The 23,308-nt window shown below is 39.6% G+C and overlaps 1 pseudogene; it reads left to right on the top strand.

Annotated features, from left to right (window-relative positions):
* Window positions 1-22,480, top strand: part of LOC135528880 (F-box/LRR-repeat protein 18-like) — a 36,375-nt pseudogene extending 13,895 nt beyond the window's left edge.
* The last annotated feature ends 828 nt before the right edge of the window (window positions 22,481-23,308 follow it).

The raw sequence follows: 23,308 nt of genomic DNA, 5'->3' as shown, positions 1-23,308 counted from the left end.
GTCTGTCTCTCTGTCTGACCGGTGGGGAGTCTGTCTCTCTGTCTGACCGGTGGGGAGTCTGTCTCTCTGTCTGACCGGTGGGGAGTCTGTCTCTCTGTCTGACCGGTGGGGAGTCTGTCTCTCTGTCTGACCGGTGGGAGTCTGTCTCTCTGTCTGACCGGTGGGGAGTCTGTCTCTCTGACCGGTGGGGAGTCTGTCTCTCTGTCTGACCGGTGGGGAGTCTGTCTCTCTGTCTGACCGGTGGGGAGTCTGTCTCTCTGTCTGACCGGTGGGAGTCTGTCTCTCTGTCTGACCGGTGGGGAGTCTGTCTCTCTGTCTGACTGACCGGTGGGGAGTCTGTCTCTCTGTCTGACCGGTGGGGAGTCTGTCTCTCTGTCTGACCGGTGGGGAGTCTGTCTCTCTGTCTGACCGGTGGGGAGTCTGTCTCTCTGTCTGACCGGTGGGGAGTCTGTCTCTCTGTCTGACCGGTGGGGAGTCTGTCTCTCTGTCTGGCCGGTGGGGAGTCTGTCTCTCTGTCTGGCCGGTGGGGAGTCTGTCTCTCTGTCTGACCGGTGGGGAGTCTGTCTCTCTGTCTGACCGGTGGGGAGTCTGTCTCTCTGTCTGACCGGTGGGGAGTCTGTCTCTCTGTCTGACCGGTGGGGAGTCTGTCTCTCTGTCTGACTGACCGGTGGGGAGTCTGTCTCTCTGTCTGACCGGTGGGGAGTCTGTCTCTCTGTCTGACCGGTGGGGAGTCTGTCTCTCTGTCTGACCGGTGGTGAGTCTGTCTCTCTGTCTGACCGGTGGGGAGTCTGTCTCTCTGTCTGACCGGTGGGGAGTCTGTCTCTCTGTCTGACCGGTGGGAGTCTGTCTCTCTGTCTGACCGGTGGGGAGTCTGTCTCTCTGTCTGACCGGTGGGGAGTCTGTCTCTCTGTCTGACCGGTGGGGAGTCTGTCTCTCTGTCTGACCGGTGGGGAGTCTGTCTCACTGTCTGACTGACTGGTGGGGAGTCTGTCTCTCTGTCTGACTGGTGGGGAGTCTGTCTCTCTGTCTGACCGGTGGGGAGTCTGTCTCTCTGTCTGACCGGTGGGGAGTCTGTCTCTCTGTCTGACCGGTGGGGAGTCTGTCTCTCTGTCTGACCGGTGGGGAGTCTGTCTCTCTGTCTGACCGGTGAGTCTGTCTCTCTGTCTGACTGGTGGGAGTCTGTCTCTCTGTCTGACCGGTGGGGAGTCTGTCTCTCTGTCTGGCTGGTGGGGAGTCTGTCTCTCTGTCTGACCGGTGGGGAGTCTGTCTCTCTGTCTGACTGGTGGGGAGTCTGTCTCTCTGTCTGACCGGTGGGGAGTCTGTCTCTCTGTCTGACCGGTGGGGAGTCTGTCTCTCTGTCTGACCGGTGGGGAGTCTGTCTCTCTGTCTGACCGGTGGGGAGTCTGTCTCTCTGTCTGACCGGTGGGGAGTCTGTCTCTCTGTCTGACCGGTGGGGAGTCTGTCTCTCTGTCTGACTGACCGGTGGGAGTCTGTCTCTCTGTCTGACCGGTGGGGAGTCTGTCTCTCTGTCTGACCGGTGGGGAGTCTGTCTCTCTGTCTGACCGGTGGGGAGTCTGTCTCTCTGTCTGACCGGTGGGGAGTCTGTCTCTCTGTCTGACCGGTGGGGAGTCTGTCTCTCTGTCTGACTGACCGGTGGGGAGTCTGTCTCTCTGTCTGACCGGTGGGGAGTCTGTCTCTCTGTCTGGCCGGTGGGGAGTCTGTCTCTCTGTCTGGCCGGTGGGGAGTCTGTCTCTCTGTCTGGCCGGTGGGAGTCTGTCTCTCTGTCTGACCGGTGGGGAGTCTGTCTCTCTGTCTGACCGGTGGGGAGTCTGTCTCTCTGTCTGACCGGTGGGGAGTCTGTCTCTCTGTCTGACCGGTGGGGAGTCTGTCTCTCTGTCTGACCGGTGGGGAGTCTGTCTCTCTGTCTGACCGGTGGGGAGTCTGTCTCTCTGTCTGACCGGTGGGGAGTCTGTCTCTCTGTCTGACCGGTGGGGAGTCTGTCTCTCTGTCTGGCCGGTGGGGAGTCTGTCTCTCTGTCTGACCGGTGGGGAGTCTGTCTCTCTGTCTGACCGGTGGGGAGTCTGTCTCTCTGTCTGACCGGTGGGGAGTCTGTCTCTCTGTCTGACCGGTGGGGAGTCTGTCTCTCTGTCTGGCCGGTGGGGAGTCTGTCTCTCTGTCTGACCGGTGGGGAGTCTGTCTCTCTGTCTGACCGGTGGGGAGTCTGTCTCTCTGTCTGACCGGTGGGGAGTCTGTCTCTCTGTCTGACCGGTGGGGAGTCTGTCTCTCTGTCTGACCGGTGGGAGTCTGTCTCTCTGTCTGACCGGTGGGGAGTCTGTCTCTCTGTCTGACCGGTGGGGAGTCTGTCTCTCTGTCTGACTGGTGAGTCTGTCTCTCTGTCTGACCGGTGGGGAGTCTGTCTCTCTGTCTGACCGGTGGGGAGTCTGTCTCTCTGTCTGACCGGTGGGGAGTCTGTCTCTCTGTCTGACTGGTGAGTCTCTGTCTGTCTCTCTGTCTGACCGGTGGGAGTCTGTCTCTCTGTCTGACCGGTGGGGAGTCTGTCTCTCTGTCTGACCGGTGGGGAGTCTGTCTCTCTGTCTGACCGGTGGGGAGTCTGTCTCTCTGTCTGACCGGTGGGGAGTCTGTCTCTCTGTCTGACCGGTGGGGAGTCTGTCTCTCTGTCTGACCGGTGGGGAGTCTGTCTCTCTGTCTGACCGGTGGGGAGTCTGTCTGTCTCTCTGTCTGACCGGTGGGGAGTCTGTCACTCTGTCTGACCGGTGAGTCTCTGTCTGTCTCTCTGTCTGACCGGTGAGTCTCTGTCTGTCTCTCTGTCTGACCGGTGGGGAGTCTGTCACTCTGTCTGACCGGTGGGGAGTCTGTCTCTCTGTCTGACCGGTGAGTCTCTGTCTGTCTCTCTGTCTGACCGGTGAGTCTCTGTCTGTCTCTCTGTCTGACCGGTGGGGAGTCTGTCTCTCTGTCTGACCGGTGGGGAGTCTGTCTCTCTGTCTGACCGGTGGGGAGTCTGTCTCTCTGTCTGACCGGTGGGGAGTCTGTCTGTCTCTCTGTCTGACCGGTGGGGAGTCTGTCACTCTGTCTGACCGGTGAGTCTCTGTCTGTCTCTCTGTCTGACCGGTGAGTCTCTGTCTGTCTCTCTGTCTGACCGGTGGGGAGTCTGTCACTCTGTCTGACCGGTGGGGAGTCTGTCTCTCTGTCTGACCGGTGAGTCTCTGTCTGTCTCTCTGTCTGACCGGTGAGTCTCTGTCTGTCTCTCTGTCTGACCGGTGGGGAGTCTGTCTCTCTGTCTGACCGGTGGGGAGTCTGTCTCTCTGTCTGACCGGTGGGGAGTCTGTCTCTCTGTCTGACCGGTGGGGAGTCTGTCTCTCTGTCTGACCGGTGGGGAGTCTGTCTCTCTGTCTGACCGGTGGGGAGTCTGTCTCTCTGTCTGACCGGTGGGGAGTCTGTCTCTCTGTCTGACTGGTGAGTCTGTCTCTCTGTCTGACCGGTGGGGAGTCTGTCTCTCTGACTGACCGGTGGGGAGTCTGTCTCTCTGTCTGACTGGTGAGTCTGTCTCTCTGTCTGACCGGTGGGGAGTCTGTCTCTCTGTCTGACCGGTGGTGAGTCTGTCTCTCTGTCTGACCGGTGGGGAGTCTGTCTCTCTGTCTGACTGGTGAGTCTGTCTCTCTGTCTGACCGGTGGGGAGTCTGTCTCTCTGTCTGGCCGGTGGGGAGTCTGTCTGTCTGTCTGACTGACCGGTGGGGAGTCTGTCTCTCTGTCTGACCGGTGGGGAGTCTGTCTCTCTGTCTGACCGGTGGGGAGTCTGTCTCTCTGTCTGACCGGTGGGGAGTCTGTCTCTCTGTCTGGCCGGTGGGGAGTCTGTCTCTCTGTCTGACTGACCGGTGGGGAGTCTGTCTCTCTGTCTGACCGGTGGGGAGTCTGTCTCTCTGACTGACCGGTGGGGAGTCTGTCTCTCTGTCTGGCCGGTGGGGAGTCTGTCTCTCTGTCTGACTGACCGGTGGGGAGTCTGTCTCTCTGTCTGACCGGTGGGGAGTCTGTCTCTCTGACTGACCGGTGGGGAGTCTGTCTCTCTGTCTGGCCGGTGGGGAGTCTGTCTCTCTGTCTGACTGACCGGTGGGGAGTCTGTCTCTCTGTCTGACCGGTGGGGAGTCTGTCTCACTGTCTGACCGGTGGGGAGTCTGTCTCTCTGTCTGACCGGTGGGGAGTCTGTCTCTCTGTCTGACTGGTGGGGAGTCTGTCTCTCTGTCTGACCGGTGGGGAGTCTGTCTCTCTGTCTGACCGGTGGGGAGTCTGTCTCTCTGTCTGACCGGTGGGGAGTCTGTCTCTCTGTCTGACCGGTGGGAGTCTGTCTCTCTGTCTGACCGGTGGGGAGTCTGTCTCTCTGTCTGACCGGTGGGGAGTCTGTCACTCTGTCTGACCGGTGGGGAGTCTGTCTCTCTGTCTGACCGGTGAGTCTCTGTCTGTCTCTCTGTCTGACCGGTGAGTCTCTGTCTGTCTCTCTGTCTGACCGGTGGGGAGTCTGTCTCTCTGTCTGACCGGTGGGGAGTCTGTCTCTCTGTCTGACCGGTGGGGAGTCTGTCTCTCTGTCTGACCGGTGGGGAGTCTGTCTCTCTGTCTGACCGGTGGGGAGTCTGTCTCTCTGTCTGACCGGTGGGGAGTCTGTCTCTCTGTCTGACCGGTGGGGAGTCTGTCTCTCTGTCTGACCGGTGGGGAGTCTGTCTCTCTGTCTGACCGGTGGGGAGTCTGTCTCTCTGTCTGACCGGTGGGGAGTCTGTCTCTCTGTCTGACCGGTGGGGAGTCTGTCTCTCTGTCTGACCGGTGAGTCTCTGTCTGTCTCTCTGTCTGACCGGTGGGGAGTCTGTCTGTCTCTCTGTCTGACCGGTGGGGAGTCTGTCTCTCTGTCTGACCGGTGGGGAGTCTGTCTGTCTCTCTGTCTGACCGGTGGGGAGTCTGTCTCTCTGTCTGACCGGTGGGGAGTCTGTCTCTCTGTCTGACCGGTGGGGAGTCTGTCTCTCTGTCTGACCGGTGGGGAGTCTGTCTCACTGTCTGACCGGTGGGGAGTCTGTCTCTCTGTCTGACCGGTGGGGAGTCTGTCTCTCTGTCTGACCGGTGGGGAGTCTGTCTCTCTGTCTGACCGGTGGGGAGTCTGTCTCTCTGTCTGACCGGTGGGGAGTCTGTCTCTCTGTCTGACCGGTGGGAGTCTGTCTCTCTGTCTGACCGGTGGGGAGTCTGTCTGTCTGTCTGTCTGACCGGTGGGGAGTCTGTCTCTCTGTCTGACCGGTGGGGAGTCTGTCTCTCTGTCTGACCGGTGGGGAGTCTGTCTCTCTGTCTGACCGGTGGGGAGTCTGTCTCTCTGTCTGACCGGTGGGGAGTCTGTCTCTCTGTCTGACCGGTGGGGAGTCTGTCTCTCTGTCTGACCGGTGGGGAGTCTGTCTCTCTGTCTGACCGGTGGGGAGTCTGTCTCTCTGTCTGACCGGTGGGGAGTCTGTCTCTCTGTCTGACCGGTGGGGAGTCTGTCTCTCTGTCTGACCGGTGGGGAGTCTGTCTCTGTCTGACCGGTGGGGAGTCTGTCTCTCTGTCTGACCGGTGGGGAGTCTGTCTCTCTGTCTGACCGGTGGGGAGTCTGTCTCTGTCTGACCGGTGGGGAGTCTGTCTCTCTGTCTGACCGGTGGGGAGTCTGTCTCTCTGTCTGACCGGTGGGGAGTCTGTCTCTCTGTCTGACCGGTGGGGAGTCTGTCTCTCTGTCTGACCGGTGGGGAGTCTGTCTCTCTGTCTGACCGGTGGGGAGTCTGTCTCTCTGTCTGACCGGTGGGAGTCTGTCTCTCTGTCTGTATATACTGATAGTTCTATATAATGATAGTTCTATATACTGATAGTTTTATATACTGATAGTTACAATGATAGTTCTATGTAATGATAGTTCTATATGAGGATAGCTCTATATAATGGTAGCTCTATATACTGGTAGCTCTATATGAGGATAGCTCTATATAATGGTAGTTCTATATACTGATAGCTCTATATGAGGATAGCTCTATATGAGGATAGCTGTATATAATGGTAGTTCTATATACTGATAGCTCTATATGAGGATAGCTCTATATGAGGATAGCTCTATATGAGGATAGCTGTATATAATGGTAGTTCTATATACTGATAGCTCTATATGAGGATAGCTCTATATAATGGTAGTTCTATATACTGATAGCTCTATATGAGGATAGTTCTATATACTTATAGATCTATATGATGATAGCGCTATGTGAGGATAGCTCTATGTGAGGATAGCTCTATGTGAGGGTAGCTCTATGTGAGGATAGCTCTATGTGAGGATAGCTCTATGTGAGGATAGCTCTATATACTGATAGCTCTATATGAGGATAGCTCTATATGAGGATAGTTATTTTTAATGATAGTTCTATATACTGATAGCTCTATATACTGATAGTTCTATATACTGATAGTTCTATATGAAGATAGTTCTATATGAGGATAGGTGTATATACTGATAGTTCTATATACTGATAGTTCTATATGAAGATAGTTCTATATGAGGATAGGTGTATATACTGATAGTTCTATATACTGATAGTTCTATATGAGGATAGGTGTATATACTGATAGTTCTATATACTGATAGCTCTATATGAGGATAGCTCTATATGAGAATGCTCTATATGAGGATAGCTCTATATGAGGATAGCTCTATATGAGGATAGCTCTATGTGAGGATAGCTCTATGTGAGGGTAGCTCTATGTGAGGGTAGCTCTATATGAGGATAGCTCTATGTGAGAATGCTCTATGTGAGGGTAGCTCTATGTGAGGGTAGCTCTATGTGAGGGTAGCTCTATGTGAGGGTAGCTCTATGTGAGGGTAGCTCTATGTGAGGGTAGCTCTATGTGAGGGTAGCTCTATGTGAGGATAGCTCTATGTGAGGGTAGCTCTATGTGAGGGTAGCTCTATGTGAGGATAGCTCTATGTGAGGATAGCTCTATGTGAGAATGCTCTATGTGAGGGTAGCTCTATGTGAGGATAGCTCTATGTGAGGGTAGCTCTATGTGAGGGTAGCTCTATATGAGGATAGCTCTATATGAGAATGCTCTATATGAGGATAGCTCTATATGAGGATAGCTCTATATGAGGATAGATCTATATGATGATAGTTATTTTTAATGATAGTTCTATATGAGGATAGTTCTATATACTGATAGTTCTATATGAAGATAGTTCTATATGAGGATAGGTGTATATACTGATAGTTCTATGTGAGGATAGTTCTATGTGAGGATAGTTCTATGTGAGGATAGTTCTATGTGAGGATAGTTCTATGTGAGGGTAGTTCTATGTGAGGGTAGTTCTATGTGAGGGTAGTTCTATGTGAGGGTAGTTCTATGTGATGATAGTTCTTTTTAATGATAGTTCTATATGAGGATAGTTCTATATGAGGATAGTCCTATATACTGATAGTTCTATATGAGGGTAGTTCTATATAATGATAGTTATTTTTAATGATAGTTCTGTATGATGATAGTTCTATATACTGATAGTTCTATATGAGGATAGTTCTATGTGAGGATAGTTCTTTGTGAGGATAGATCTATGTGAGGATAGTTCTATGTGAGGATAGTTCTATATACTGATAGTTCTATGTGAGGATAGTTCTATGTGAGGATAGTTCTATGTGAGGATAGTTCTATGTGAGGATAGTTCTATATAATGAGGATAGTTCTATATAATGAAGATAGTTCTATGTGAGGATAGTTCTTTGTGAGGATAGTTCTTTGTGAGGATAGATCTATGTGAGGATAGTTCTATGTGAGGATATTTCTATATACTGATAGTTCTATGTGAGGATAGTTCTATGTGAGGATAGTTCTATGTGAGGATAGTTCTATGTGAGGATAGTTCTATGTGAGGATAGTTCTATGTGAGGATAGTTCTATGTGAGGATAGTTCTATGTGAGGATAGTTCTATGTGAGGATAGTTCTATATAATGAGGATAGTTCTATATAATGAGGATAGTTCTATATAATGAGGATAGTTCTATATAATATGGATAGTTCTATATAATGATTATAGTTCTATATAATGATTATAGTTCTATGTGAGGGTAGTTCTAATATGAGGGCAGTTCTAATATGAGGATAGTTCTAATATGAGGATAGTTCTATATAATGAGGATAGTTCTATATAATGAGGATAGTTCTATATAATATGGATAGTTCTATATAATGATTATAGTTCTATATAATGATTATAGTTCTATATAATGATTATAGTTCTAATATGAGGGCAGTTCTAATATGAGGGCAGTTCTGATATGAGGGCAGTTCTAATATGAGGATAGTTCTATATAATGAGGATAGTTCTATATAATGAGGATAGTTCTATATAATGAGGATAGTTCTATATAATATGGATAGTTCTATATAATGATTATAGTTCTATATAATGATTATAGTTCTATATAATGATTATAGTTCTAATATGAGGGCAGTTCTAATATGAGGGCAGTTCTAATATGAGGGCAGTTCTAATATGAGGATAGTTCTATATGAGGATAGTTCTATATAATGAGGATAGTTCTATATGAGGATAGTTCTATATGAGGATAGTTCTATATGAGGATAGTTCTAATATGAGGATAGTTCTATATGAGGATAGTTCTATATGAGGATAGTTCTATATAATGAGGATAGTTCTAATATGAGGATAGTTCTATATAATGAGGATAGTTCTATATGAGGATAGTTCTATATGAGGATAGTTCTATATGAGGATAGTTCTAATATGAGGATAGTTCTATATGAGGATAGTTCTATATGAGGATAGTTCTAATATGAGGATAGTTCTATATGAGGGTAGTTCTATATGAGGATAGTTCTAATATGAGGATAGTTCTAATATGAGGATAGTTCTATATAATGAGGATAGTTCTATATGAGGATAGTTCTATATGAGGATAGTTCTATATAATGAGGATAGTTCTATATGAGGATAGTTCTATATGAGGGTAGTTCTATATGAGGATAGTTCTAATATGAGGATAGTTCTAATATGAGGATAGTTCTATATAATGAGGATAGTTCTATATGAGGATAGTTCTATATGAGGGTAGTTCTAATATGAGGGTAGTTCTAATATGAGGATAGTTCTATATGAGGATAGTTCTAATATGAGGATAGTTCTAATATGAGGATAGTTCTATATGAGGATAGTTCTATATGAGGATAGTTCTATATGAGGATAGTTCTATATGAGGATAGTTCTAATATGAGGATAGTTCTATATGAGGATAGTTCTATATGAGGATAGTTCTATATAATGAGGATAGTTCTATATGAGGATAGTTCTATATGAGGGTAGTTCTAATATGAGGGTAGTTCTAATATGAGGATAGTTCTATATGAGGATAGTTCTAATATGAGGATAGTTCTAATATGAGGATAATATGAGGATAGTTCTATATATATGAGGATAGTTCTATATGAGGATAGTTCTATATGAGGATAGTTCTATATGAGGATAGTTCTAATATGAGGATAGTTCTATATGAGGATAGTTCTATATAATGAGGATAGTTCTATATGAGGATAGTTCTATATGAGGATAGTTCTATATGAGGATAGTTCTAATATGAGGATAGTTCTATATGAGGATAGTTCTATATGAGGATAGTTCTATATGAGGATAGTTCTATATGAGGATAGTTCTAATATGAGGATAGTTCTATATGAGGATAGTTCTATATGAGGATAGTTCTATATGAGGATAGTTCTATATGAGGATAGTTCTATATGAGGATAGTTCTATATGAGGATAGTTCTAATATGAGGATAGTTCTATATGAGGATAGTTCTATATGAGGATAGTTCTATATGAGGATAGTTCTATATAATGAGGATAGTTCTATATGAGGATAGTTCTAATATGAGGATAGTTCTAATATGAGGGTAGTTCTAATATGAGGATAGGTAGTTCTATATGAGGATAGTTCTATATGAGGATAGTTCTAATATGAGGATAGTTCTATATGAGGGTAGTTCTAATATGAGGGTAGTTCTAATATGAGGATAGTTCTAATATGAGGATAGTTCTATGAGGATAGTTCTATATGAGGATAGTTCTATATGAGGATAGTTCTATATGAGGATAGTTCTATATAATGAGGATAGTTCTATATGAGGATAGTTCTAAGTTCTATATGAGGGTAGTTCTATATATATGAGGGATAGGATAGTTCTATATGATGAGGTAGTTCTAATATGAGGATAGTTCTGAGGATATAATGAGGATAGTTCTATATGAGGATAGTTCTATATAATGAGGATAGTTCTATATGAGGATAGTTCTAATATGAGGATAGTTCTATATAATGAGGATAGTTCTAATATGAGGATAGTTCTATATAATGAGGATAGTTCTATATGAGGATAGTTCTAATATGAGGATAGTTCTAATATGAGGATAGTTCTATATAATGAGGATAGTTCTATATGAGGATAGTTCTAATATGAGGATAGTTCTAATATGAGGATAGTTCTATATAATGAGGATAATGAGGATAGTTCTATATGAGGATAGTTCTATATGAGGATAGTTCTATATGAGGATAGTTCTAATATGAGGATAGTTCTATATGAGGATAGTTCTAATATGAGGATAGTTCTATATGAGGATAGTTCTAATATGAGGATAGTTCTATATGAGGATAGTTCTAATATGAGGATAGTTCTAATATGAGGATAGTTCTAATATGAGGATAGTTCTATATAATGAGGATAGTTCTATATGAGGATAGTTCTATATAATGAGGATAGTTCTATATGAGGATAGTTCTATATGAGGATAGTTCTATATGAGGATAGTTCTATATGAGGATAGTTCTATATGAGGATAGTTCTAATATGAGGATAGTTCTAATATGAGGATAGTTCTAATATGAGGATAGTTCTATATGAGGATAGTTCTATATGAGGATGATGGATAGTTCTATATGAGGATAGTTCTATATATATGAGGATAGTTCTATATGAGGATAGTTCTATATGAGGATAGTTCTAATATGAGGATAGTTCTATATGAGGATAGTTCTATATAATGAGGATAGTTCTATATGAGGATAGTTCTATATGAGGATAGTTCTAATATGAGGATAGTTCTATATGAGGATAGTTTCTATATGAGGATAGTTCTATATGAGGATAGTTCTATATAATGAGGATAGTTCTATATAATGATTATAGTTCTAATATGAGGGTTCTAATATGAGGATAGTTCTATATGAGGATAGTTCTATATAATGAGGATAGTTCTATATGAGGATAGTTCTATATGAGGATAGTTCTATATGAGGATAGTTCTAATATGAGGATAGTTCTATAGGAGGATAGTTCTATATGAGTTCTAATATGAGGATAGTTCTAATATGAGGATAGTTCTATATGAGGATAGTTCTATATGAGGATAGTTCTAATATGAGGATAGTTCTATATGAGGATAGTTCTATATGAGGATAGTTCTATATAATGAGGATAGTTCTATATGAGGATAGTTCTAATATGAGGATAGTTCTATATGAGGATAGGATAGTTCTAATATGAGGATAGTTCTAATAGGATAGTTCTATATGAGGATAGTTCTATATGAGGATAGTTCTATATAATGAGGATAGTTCTATATGAGGATAGGATAGTTCTAATATGAGGATAGTTCTATATAATGAGGATAGTTCTAAATGAGGATAGGATAGTTCTATATAATGAGGATAGTTCTATATGAGGATAGTTCTAATATGAGGATAGTTCTAATATGAGTTCTAATATGAGGATAGTTCTATATAATGAGGATAGTTCTATATGAGGATAGTTCTAATATGAGGATAGTTCTAATATGAGGATAGTTCTATATAATGAGGATAGTTCTATATGAGGATAGTTCTATATGAGGATAGTTCTATATGAGGATAGTTCTAATATGAGGATAGTTCTGAGGATATATATGAGGATAGTTCTATATGAGGATAGTTCTAATATGAGGATAGTTCTATATGAGGATAGTTCTATATGAGGATGAGGATAGTTCTATATGAGGATAGTTCTAATATGAGGATAGTTCTAATATGAGGATAGTTCTAATATGAGGATAGTTCTAATATGAGGATATAATGAGGATAGTTCTATATGAGGATAGTTCTATATATGAGGATAGTTCTATATGAGGATAGTTCTATATGAGGGTAGTTCTAATATGAGGATAGTTCTATATAATGAGGATAGTTCTATATGAGGATAGTTCTAATAATATGAGGATAGTTCTATATGAGGATAGTTCTATATGAGGATAGTTCTATATGAGGATAGTTCTATATGAGGATAGTTCTATATGAGGATAGTTCTAATATGAGGATAGTTCTATATGAGGATAGTTCTATATGAGGATAGTTCTATATGAGGATAGTTCTAATATGAGGATAGTTCTAATATGAGGATAGTTCTATATGAGGATAGTTCTATATGAGGATAGTTCTATATGAGGATAGTTCTATATGAGGATAGTTCTATATGAGGATATATATGAGGATAGTTCTAATATATATAATGAGGATAGTTCTATATGAGGATAGTTCTATATGAGGATAGTTCTAATATGAGGATAGTTCTATATGAGGATAGTTCTATATGAGGATAGTTCTATATGAGGATAGTTCTATATAATGAGGATAGTTCTATATAATGATTATAGTTCTAATATGAGGGCAGTTCTATATGAGGATAGTTCTATATAATGAGGATAGTTCTATATGAGGATAGTTCTATATGAGGATAGTTCTATATGAGGATAGTTCTAATATGAGGATAGTTCTATATGAGGATAGTTCTATATGAGGGTAGTTCTAATATGAGGATAGTTCTATATGAGGATAGTTCTAATATGAGGATAGTTCTATATGAGGATAGTTCTAATATGAGGATAGTTCTATATGAGGATAGTTCTATATGAGGATAGTTCTATATGAGGATAGTTCTATATAATGAGGATAGTTCTATATAATGATTATAGTTCTAATGAGGATAGTTCTATAGGGCAGTTCTATATGAGGATAGTTCTATATAATGAGGATAGTTCTATATGAGGATAGTTCTATATGAGGATAGTTCTATATGAGGATAGTTCTAATATGAGGATAGTTCTATATGAGGATAGTTCTATATGAGGATAGTTCTAATATGAGGATAGTTCTATATGAGGATAGTTCTATATGAGGATAGTTCTAATATGAGGATAGTTCTATATGAGGATAGTTCTATATGAGGATAGTTCTATATAATGAGGATAGTTCTATATGAGGATAGTTCTAATATGAGGATAGTTCTATATGAGGATAGTTCTAATATGAGGATAGTTCTATATGAGGATAGTTCTATATAATGAGGATAGTTCTATATGAGGATAGTTCTAATATGAGGATAGTTCTATATGAGGATAGTTCTAATATATATAATGAGGATAGTTCTATATGAGGATAGTTCTAATATGAGGATAGTTCTAATATGAGGATAGTTCTATATGAGGATAGTTCTATATGAGGATAGTTCTATATGAGGATATAGTTCTATATGAGGATAGTTCTATATGAGGATAGTTCTATATGAGGATAGTTCTATATGAGGATAGTTCTATATGAGGATAGTTCTATATGAGGATAGTTCTATATGAGGATAGTTCTATATGAGGATAGTTCTAATATGAGGATAGTTCTATATGAGGATAGTTCTAATATGAGGATAGTTCTATATGAGGATAGTTCTAATGAGGATAGATGAGGATAGTTCTATATGAGGATAGTTCTATATGAGGATAGTTCTATATGAGGATAGTTCTAATATGAGGATAGTTCTAATATGAGTTCTATATGAGGATAGTTCTATAATGAGGATAGTTCTATATGAGGACAGTTCTATATGAGGATAGTTCTAATATGAGGATAGTTCTATATAATGAGGATAGTTCTAATATGAGGATAGTTCTATATAGAGGGTAGTTCTAATATGAGGATAGTTCTATATGAGGATAGTTCTATATGAGGATAGTTCTATATGAGGATAGTTCTATATAATGAGGGTAGTTCTATATGAGGATAGTTCTAATATGAGGATAGTTCTAATATGAGGGGATAGTTCTAATATGAGGATAGTTCTAATATGAGGATAGTTCTATATGAGGGTAGTTCTATATGAGGATAGTTCTAATATGAGGGTAGTTCTAATATGAGGATAGTTCTATATGAGGATAGTTCTATATGAGGATAGTTCTAATATGAGGATAGTTCTAATATGAGGATAGTTCTAATATGAGGATAGTTCTATATGAGGATAGTTCTATATGAGGATAGTTCTAATATGAGGGTAGTTCTAATATGAGGGTAGTTCTAATATGAGGATAGTTCTAATATGAGGATAGTTCTATATGAGGATAGTTCTATATGAGGATAGTTCTAATATGAGGATAGTTCTATATGAGGATAGTTCTATATAATGAGGATAGTTCTATATGAGGATAGTTCTAATATGAGGATAGTTCTAATATGAGGATAGTTCTAATATGAGGATAGTTCTATATGAGGATAGTTCTATATGAGGATAGTTCTAATATGAGGATAGTTCTATATGAGGATAGTTCTATATAATGAGGATAGTTCTATATGAGGATAGTTCTAATATGAGGGCAGTTCTAATATGAGGATAGTTCTATATGAGGGTAGTTCTAATATGAGGATAGTTCTATATGAGGATAGTTCTAATATGAGGATAGTTCTATATGAGGATAGTTCTATGTGAGGATAGTTCTATGTGAGGGTAGTTCTATGTGAGGGTAGTTCTATGTGATGATAGTTCTTTTTAATGATAGTTCTATATGAGGATAGTTCTATATGAGGATAGTCCTATATACTGATAGTTCTATATGAGGGGTAGTTCTATATAATGATAGTTATTTTTAATGATAGTTCTGTATGATGATAGTTCTATATACTGATAGTTCTATATGAGGATAGTTCTATGTGAGGATAGTTCTTTGTGAGGATAGATCTATGTGAGGATAGTTCTATGTGAGGATAGTTCTATATACTGATAGTTCTATGTGAGGATAGTTCTATGTGAGGATAGTTCTATGTGAGGATAGTTCTATGTGAGGATAGTTCTATATAATGAGGATAGTTCTATATAATGAAGATAGTTCTAATATGAGGGTGTGAGGATAGTTCTTTGTGAGGATAGTTCTTTGTGAGGATAGATCTATGTGAGGATAGTTCTATGTGAGGATATTTCTATATACTGATAGTTCTATGTGAGGATAGTTCTATGTGAGGATAGTTCTATGTGAGGATAGTTCTATGTGAGGATAGTTCTATGTGAGGATAGTTCTATGTGAGGATAGTTCTATGTGAGGATAGTTCTATATAATGAGGATAGTTCTATATAATGAGGATAGTTCTATATAATGAGGATAGTTCTATATAATATGGATAGTTCTATATAATGATTATAGTTCTATATAATGATTATAGTTCTATGTGAGGGTAGTTCTAATATGAGGGCAGTTCTAATATGAGGATAGTTCTAATATGAGGATAGTTCTATATAATGAGGATAGTTCTATATAATGAGGATAGTTCTATATAATATGGATAGTTCTATATAATGATTATAGTTCTATATAATGATTATAGTTCTATATAATGATTATAGTTCTAATATGAGGGCAGTTCTAATATGAGGGCAGTTCTAATATGAGGGCAGTTCTAATATGAGGATAGTTCTATATAATGAGGATAGTTCTATATAATGAGGATAGTTCTATATAATGAGGATAGTTCTATATAATATGGATAGTTCTATATAATGATTATAGTTCTATATAATGATTATAGTTCTATATAATGATTATAGTTCTAATATGAGGGCAGTTCTATATGAGGGCAGTTCTAATATGAGGGCAGTTCTAATATGAGGATAGTTCTATATGAGGATAGTTCTATATAATGAGGATAGTTCTATATGAGGATAGTTCTATATGAGGATAGTTCTATATGAGGATAGTTCTAATATGAGGATAGTTCTATATGAGGATAGTTCTATATGAGGATAGTTCTATATAATGAGGATAGTTCTAATATGAGGATAGTTCTATATAATGAGGATAGTTCTATATGAGGATAGTTCTATATGAGGATAGTTCTATATGAGGATAGTTCTAATATGAGGATAGTTCTATATGAGGATAGTTCTATATGAGGATAGTTCTAATATGAGGATAGTTCTATATGAGGGTAGTTCTATATGAGGATAGTTCTAATATGAGGATAGTTCTAATATGAGGATAGTTCTATATAATGAGGATAGTTCTATATGAGGATAGTTCTATATGAGGATAGTTCTATATAATGAGGATAGTTCTATATGAGGATAGTTCTATATGAGGGTAGTTCTATATGAGGATAGTTCTAATATGAGGATAGTTCTAATATGAGGATAGTTCTATATAATGAGGATAGTTCTATATGAGGATAGTTCTATATGAGGGTAGTTCTAATATGAGGGTAGTTCTAATATGAGGATAGTTCTATATGAGGATAGTTCTAATATGAGGATAGTTCTAATATGAGGATAGTTCTATATGAGGATAGTTCTATATGAGGATAGTTCTATATGAGGATAGTTCTATATGAGGATAGTTCTAATATGAGGATAGTTCTATATGAGGATAGTTCTATATGAGGATAGTTCTATATAATGAGGATAGTTCTATATGAGGATAGTTCTATATGAGGATAGTTCTAATATGAGGTAGTTCTAATATGAGGATAGTTCTATATGAGGATAGTTCTAATATGAGGATAGTTCTAATATGAGGATAGTTCTATATGAGGATAGTTCTATATATGAGGATAGTTCTATATGAGGATAGTTCTATATGAGGATAGTTCTAATATGAGGATAGTTCTAATATGAGGATAGTTCTATATGAGGATAGTTCTATATGAGGATAGTTCTATATGAGGATAGTTCTAATATGAGGATAGTTCTATATGAGGATAGTTCTATATGAGGATAGTTCTATATGAGGATAGTTCTATATGAGGATAGTTCTATATGAGGATAGTTCTAATATGAGGATAGTTCTATATGAGGATAGTTCTATATGAGGATAGTTCTATATGAGGATAGTTCTATATGAGGATAGTTCTATATAATGAGGATAGTTCTATATGAGGATAGTTCTAATATGAGGATAGTTCTAATATGAGGATAGTTCTATATATGAGGATAGTTCTAATATGAGGATAGTTCTAATATGAGGATAGTTCTAATATGAGGGTAGTTCTAATATGAGGATAGTTCTATATGAGGATAGTTCTATATAATGAGGATAGTTCTATATGAGGATAGTTCTATATGAGGATAGTTCTATATGAGGATAGTTCTATATGAGGATAGTTCTATATAATGAGGATAGTTCTATATGAGGATAGTTCTAATATGAGGATAGTTCTAATATGAGGATAGTTCTAATATGAGGGTAGTTCTAATATGAGGATAGTTCTAATATGAGGATAGTTCTAATATGAGGATAGTTCTAATATGAGGATAGTTCTATATGAGGATAGTTCTATATGAGGATAGTTCTATATAATGAGGATAGTTCTATATGAGGATAGTTCTAATATGAGGATAGTTCTAATATGAGGATAGTTCTATATGAGGGTAGTTCTAATATGAGGATAGTTCTAATATGAGGATAGTTCTAATATGAGGATAGTTCTAATATGAGGATAGTTCTATATGAGGATAGTTCTATATAATGAGGATAGTTCTATATGAGGATAGTTCTAATATGAGGGTAGTTCTAATATGAGGATAGTTCTATATGAGGTAGTTCTAATATGAGGATAGTTCTATATGAGGATAGTTCTATATGAGGGATAGTTCTATATAATGAGGATAGTTCTATATGAGGATAGTTCTAATATGAGGATAGTTCTATATAATGAGGATAGTTCTATATGAGGATAGTTCTATATAATGAGGATAGTTCTATATGAGGATAGTTCTAATATGAGGATAGTTCTAATATGAGGATAGTTCTATATAATGAGGATAGTTCTATATGAGGATAGTTCTAATATGAGGATAGTTCTAATATGAGGATAGTTCTATATAATGAGGATAGTTCTATATGAGGATAGTTCTATATGAGGAGGATAGTTCTATATGAGGATAGTTCTAATATGAGGATAGTTCTATATAATGAGGATAGTTCTATATGAGGATAGTTCTAATATGAGGATAGTTCTATATGAGGATAGTTCTAATATGAGGATAGTTCTATATGAGGATAGTTCTAATATGAGGATAGTTCTAATATGAGGATAGTTCTATATGAGGATAGTTCTAATATGAGGATAGTTCTATATAATGAGGATAGTTCTATATGAGGATAGTTCTATATGAGGGTAGTTCTAATATGAGGATAGTTCTATATAATGAGGATAGTTCTATATGAGGATAGTTCTATATAATGAGGATAGTTCTAATATGAGGATAGTTCTATATGAGGATAGTTCTAATATGAGGATAGTTCTATATGAGGATAGTTCTATATGAGGATAGTTCTATATGAGGATAGTTCTAATATGAGGATAGTTCTATATGAGGATAGTTCTATATGAGGATAGTTCTAATATGAGGATAGTTCTAATATGAGGATAGTTCTATATGAGGATAGTTCTATATGAGGATAGTTCTATATGAGGATAGTTCTATATGAGGATAGTTCTATATGAGGATAGTTCTATATAATGAGGATAGTTCTATATGAGGATAGTTCTAATATGAGGATAGTTCTAATATATGAGGATAGTTCTATATGAGGATAGTTCTATAATGAGGATAGTTCTATATGAGGATAGTTCTGAGGATATAATGAGGATAGTTCTATATAATGATTATAGTTCTAATATGAGGGCAGTTCTATATGAGGATAGTTCTATATAATGAGGATAGTTCTATATGAGGATAGTTCTATATGAGGATAGTTCTATATGAGGATAGTTCTAATATGAGGATAGTTCTATATGAGGATAGTTCTATATGAGGGTAGTTCTAATATGAGGATAGTTCTATATGAGGATAGTTCTATATGAGGATAGTTCTAATATGAGGATAGTTCTATATGAGGATAGTTCTATATGAGGATAGTTCTATATGAGGATAGTTCTATATGAGGATAGTTCTATATAATGAGGATAGTTCTATATGAGGATAGTTCTAATATGAGGATAGTTCTATATGAGGATAGTTCTATATAATGAGGATAGTTCTATATGAGGATAGTTCTATATAATGAGGATAGTTCTATATGAGGATAGTTCTATATATGAGGATAGTTCTAGTTCTAATATGAGGATAGTTCTATATATGAGGATAGTTCTATATGAGGATAGTTCTATATGAGGATAGTTCTAATATGAGGATAGTTCTATATGAGGATAGTTCTATATGAGGATAGTTCTATAGAGGATAGTTCTATATGAGGATAGTTCTATATGAGGATAGTTCTATATGAGGATAGTTCTATATGAGGATAGTTCTAATATGAGGATAGTTCTATATAATGAGGATAGTTCTATATGAGGATAGATAGTTCTATATATGAGGATAGTTCTATATGAGGATAGTTCTATATGAGGATAGTTCTATATGAGGATAGTTCTATATGAGGATAGTTCTAATATGAGGATAGTTCTATATGAGGATAGTTCTATATGAGGATAGTTCTATATGAGGATAGTTCTATATGAGGATATATGAGGATAGTTCTATATGAGGATAGTTCTAATATGAGGATAGTTCTAATATGAGGATAGTTCTATATGAGGATAGTTCTATATGAGGATAGTTCTATATGAGGATAGTTCTAATGATGTTCTATATGAGGATAGTTCTAATATGAGGATATAATGAGGATAGTTCTAATATGAGATAGTTCTAATATGAGGATAGTTCTATATGAGGATAGTAATATGAGGATAGTTCTATATGAGGATAGTTCTATATGAGGATAGTTCTATATGAGGATCTATATGAGTTCTATATGAGGATAGTTCTATATAGGATGTTCTATAGGGTAGTTCTATATGAGGATAGTTCTATATGAGGATAGTTCTAATATGAGTTCTATATGAGGATAGTTCTAATATGAGGATAGTTCTATATGAGGATAGTTCTATATGAGGATAGTTCTATATGAGGATAGTTCTAATGAGGATAGTTCTATATGAGGATAGTTCTAAGGATAGTTCTAATATGAGATAGTTCTATATGATAGTTCTATATGAGGATAGTTCTATATGAGGATAGTTCTATATGAGGATAGTTCTAATATGAGGATAGTTCTATATAGTTCTAATATGAGGATAGTTCTATATGATAGTTCTATATGAGGATAGTTCTAATATGAGGATAGTTCTATATGAGGATAGTTCTATATGAGGATAGTTCTAATATGAGGATAGTTCTAATATGAGGATAGTTCTATATGAGGATAGTTCTATATGAGGATAGTTCTATATGAGGATAGTTCTAATATGAGGATAGTTCTAATATGAGGATAGTTCTATGAGGATAGTTCTATAGGATAGTTCTAATGAGGATAGTTCTATATGAGGATAGTTCTATATGAGGATAGTTCTATATGAGGATATATATGAGGATAGTTCTATATGAGGATAGTTCTATATGAGGATAGTTCTATATGAGGATAGTTCTATATGAGGATAGTTCTATATGAGGATAGTTCTATATGAGGATAGTTCTATATGAGGATAGTTCTATAATGAGGATAGTTCTATATGAGGATAGTTCTATATGAGGATAGTTCTATATGAGGATAGTTCTATATGAGGATAGTTCTATATGAGGATAGTTCTATATGAGGATAGTTCTATATGAGGATAGTTCTATATGAGGATAGTTCTATATGAGGATAGTTCTATATGAGGATATGAGGATAGTTCTATATGAGGATAGTTCTATATGAGGATAGTTCTATATAATGATGAGGTAGTTCTATATGAGGATAGTTCTAATATGAGGATAGTTCTATATGAGGATAGTTCTATATGAGGATAGTTCTATATGAGGATAGTTCTATATGAGGATAGTTCTATATGAGGATAGTTCTATATAATGAGGGTAGTTCTATATGAGGATAGTTCTAATATGAGGATAGTTCTAATATGAGGATAGTTCTATATGAGGATAGTTCTAATATGAGGATAGTTCTATATGAGGATAGTTCTAATATGAGGATAGTTCTATATGAGGATAGTTCTAATATGAGGGCAGTTCTAATATGAGGATAGTTCTATATGAGGATAGTTCTATATGAGGATAGTTCTAATATGAGGATAGTTCTAATATGAGGATAGTTCTATATGAGGATAGTTCTAATATGAGGATAGTTCTAATATGAGGATAGTTCTAATATGAGGATAGTTCTATATGAGGATAGTTCTATATGAGGATAGTTCTATGTGAGGATAGTTCTATATGAGGATAGTTCTAATATGAGGGTAGTTCTATATGAGGATAGTTCTATATGAGGATAGTTCTATATGAGGATAGTTCTATATGAGGATAGTTCTAATATGAGGGCAGTTCTAATATGAGGGCAGTTCTAATATGAGGGCAGTTCTAATATGAGGATAGTTCTATATGAGGATAGTTCTATATAATGAGGATAGTTCTATATAATGATTATAGTTCTAATATGAGGGCAGTTCTAATATGAGGGCAGTTCTAATATGAGGGCAGTTCTAATATGAGGATAGTTCTATATGAGGGACGGTTCTATATAATGAAGCCCTCTCCTTCCTCTAGGTTCTCTGTGGAGCGTCCGGCCCTCTCTGTGGTCATCTACCCTCTGCTCCATGAAGACCTTCCATTGGTCATCAGAGACATGCCCCTCCCACTGCTCGATCAACTGACCCTCTTCCAAAGCGCGTTGCCCAGGCCCCGCCCTCGTCACAATTGGGACACCAGAGAGCAAAGAGGCAACTAGCCAATCAGAGCCCCTCATTACCATGGTGATGCCAGAGAGTGAAGAATCATCTAGCCAATCACAGCCCCTCAGACTAGAGGTCTTCACGGGTTCAAAAGGTTGGACCTGTTCCAAACTGGACCTGGGGCTGTCCCACCCGGACCCGAAGTGCATCAATTATTCTGTTTAATATAGAGACTGAGGACAACTAGACCCGTTCCATATAGACATGGCTGGATCCAGACCCGATCTGAGTGAGAAAAAAGAAAAGTAATATTTTTTTAACTACTTTATTAATCGTAGCCGATGAAGTGTGAGAGGAGGGAGAGACGTGCCTCTAGCAGGGAGGGAGAGAGACGTGCCTCTAGCAGGGAGGGGAGAGAGGTGCCTCTAGCAGTGAGGGAGAGAGAGGTGCCTCTAGCAGGGAGGAGAGAGAGGTGCCTCTAGCAGGGAGGGAGAGAGAGGTGCCTCTAGCAGGGAGAGAGAGAGACGTGCCTCTAGCAGGGAGGAGAGAGACGTGCCTCTAGCAGGGAGGGAGAGAGAGGTGCCTCTAGCAGGGAGGAGAGAGAGGTGCCTCTAGCAGTGAGAGAGAGGTGCCTCTAGCAGGGAGGGAGAGAGGTGCCTCTAGCAGGGAGGGAGAGAGAGGTGCCTCTAGCAGGGAGGGAGAGAGAGGTGCCTCTAGCAGGGAGGGAGAGAGAGAGGTGCCTCTAGCAGGGAGGGAGAGAGAGGTGCCTCTAGCAGGGAGGGAGAGAGACGTGCCTCTAGCAGGGAGGGAGAGAGGTGCCTCTAGCAGGGAGGGGAGAGAGAGCTGCCTCTAGCAGGGAGGAGAGAGAGGTGCCTCTAGCAGGGAGGGAGAGAGAGGTGCCTCTAGCAGGGAGGGAGAGAGAGGTGCCTCTAGCAGGGAGGGAGAGAGAGGTGCCTCTAGCAGGGAGGGAGAGAGAGGTGCCTCTAGCAGGGAGGAGAGAGAGGTGCCATTTAGGATACAACCATAATCCTCTGGGTGAGAGAACAGGACACCCAGAGAGACTGATTTCTCAGAAGCATCGTAAGACTAATAAATTCCTATTTAAAACCTTCGTTAGGAGCATCATTAAATCTCCTTCGCTGTTTCCCAAAACCATCATTATATTAACGTACTTGAAAACGCTTGTTTAAAAAAACAAACAAATGTCAGCTAAGTGCGTTGTTAGATG

This window comes from Oncorhynchus masou, unplaced genomic scaffold (assembly GCF_036934945.1).
Source record: "Oncorhynchus masou masou isolate Uvic2021 unplaced genomic scaffold, UVic_Omas_1.1 unplaced_scaffold_1054, whole genome shotgun sequence".
In the NCBI taxonomy this organism is placed as follows: Eukaryota; Metazoa; Chordata; class Actinopteri; order Salmoniformes; family Salmonidae; genus Oncorhynchus; species Oncorhynchus masou.
Note: the sequence above shows the minus strand (reverse complement) of the source record. Positions and strands in the feature narration are given on the sequence as shown.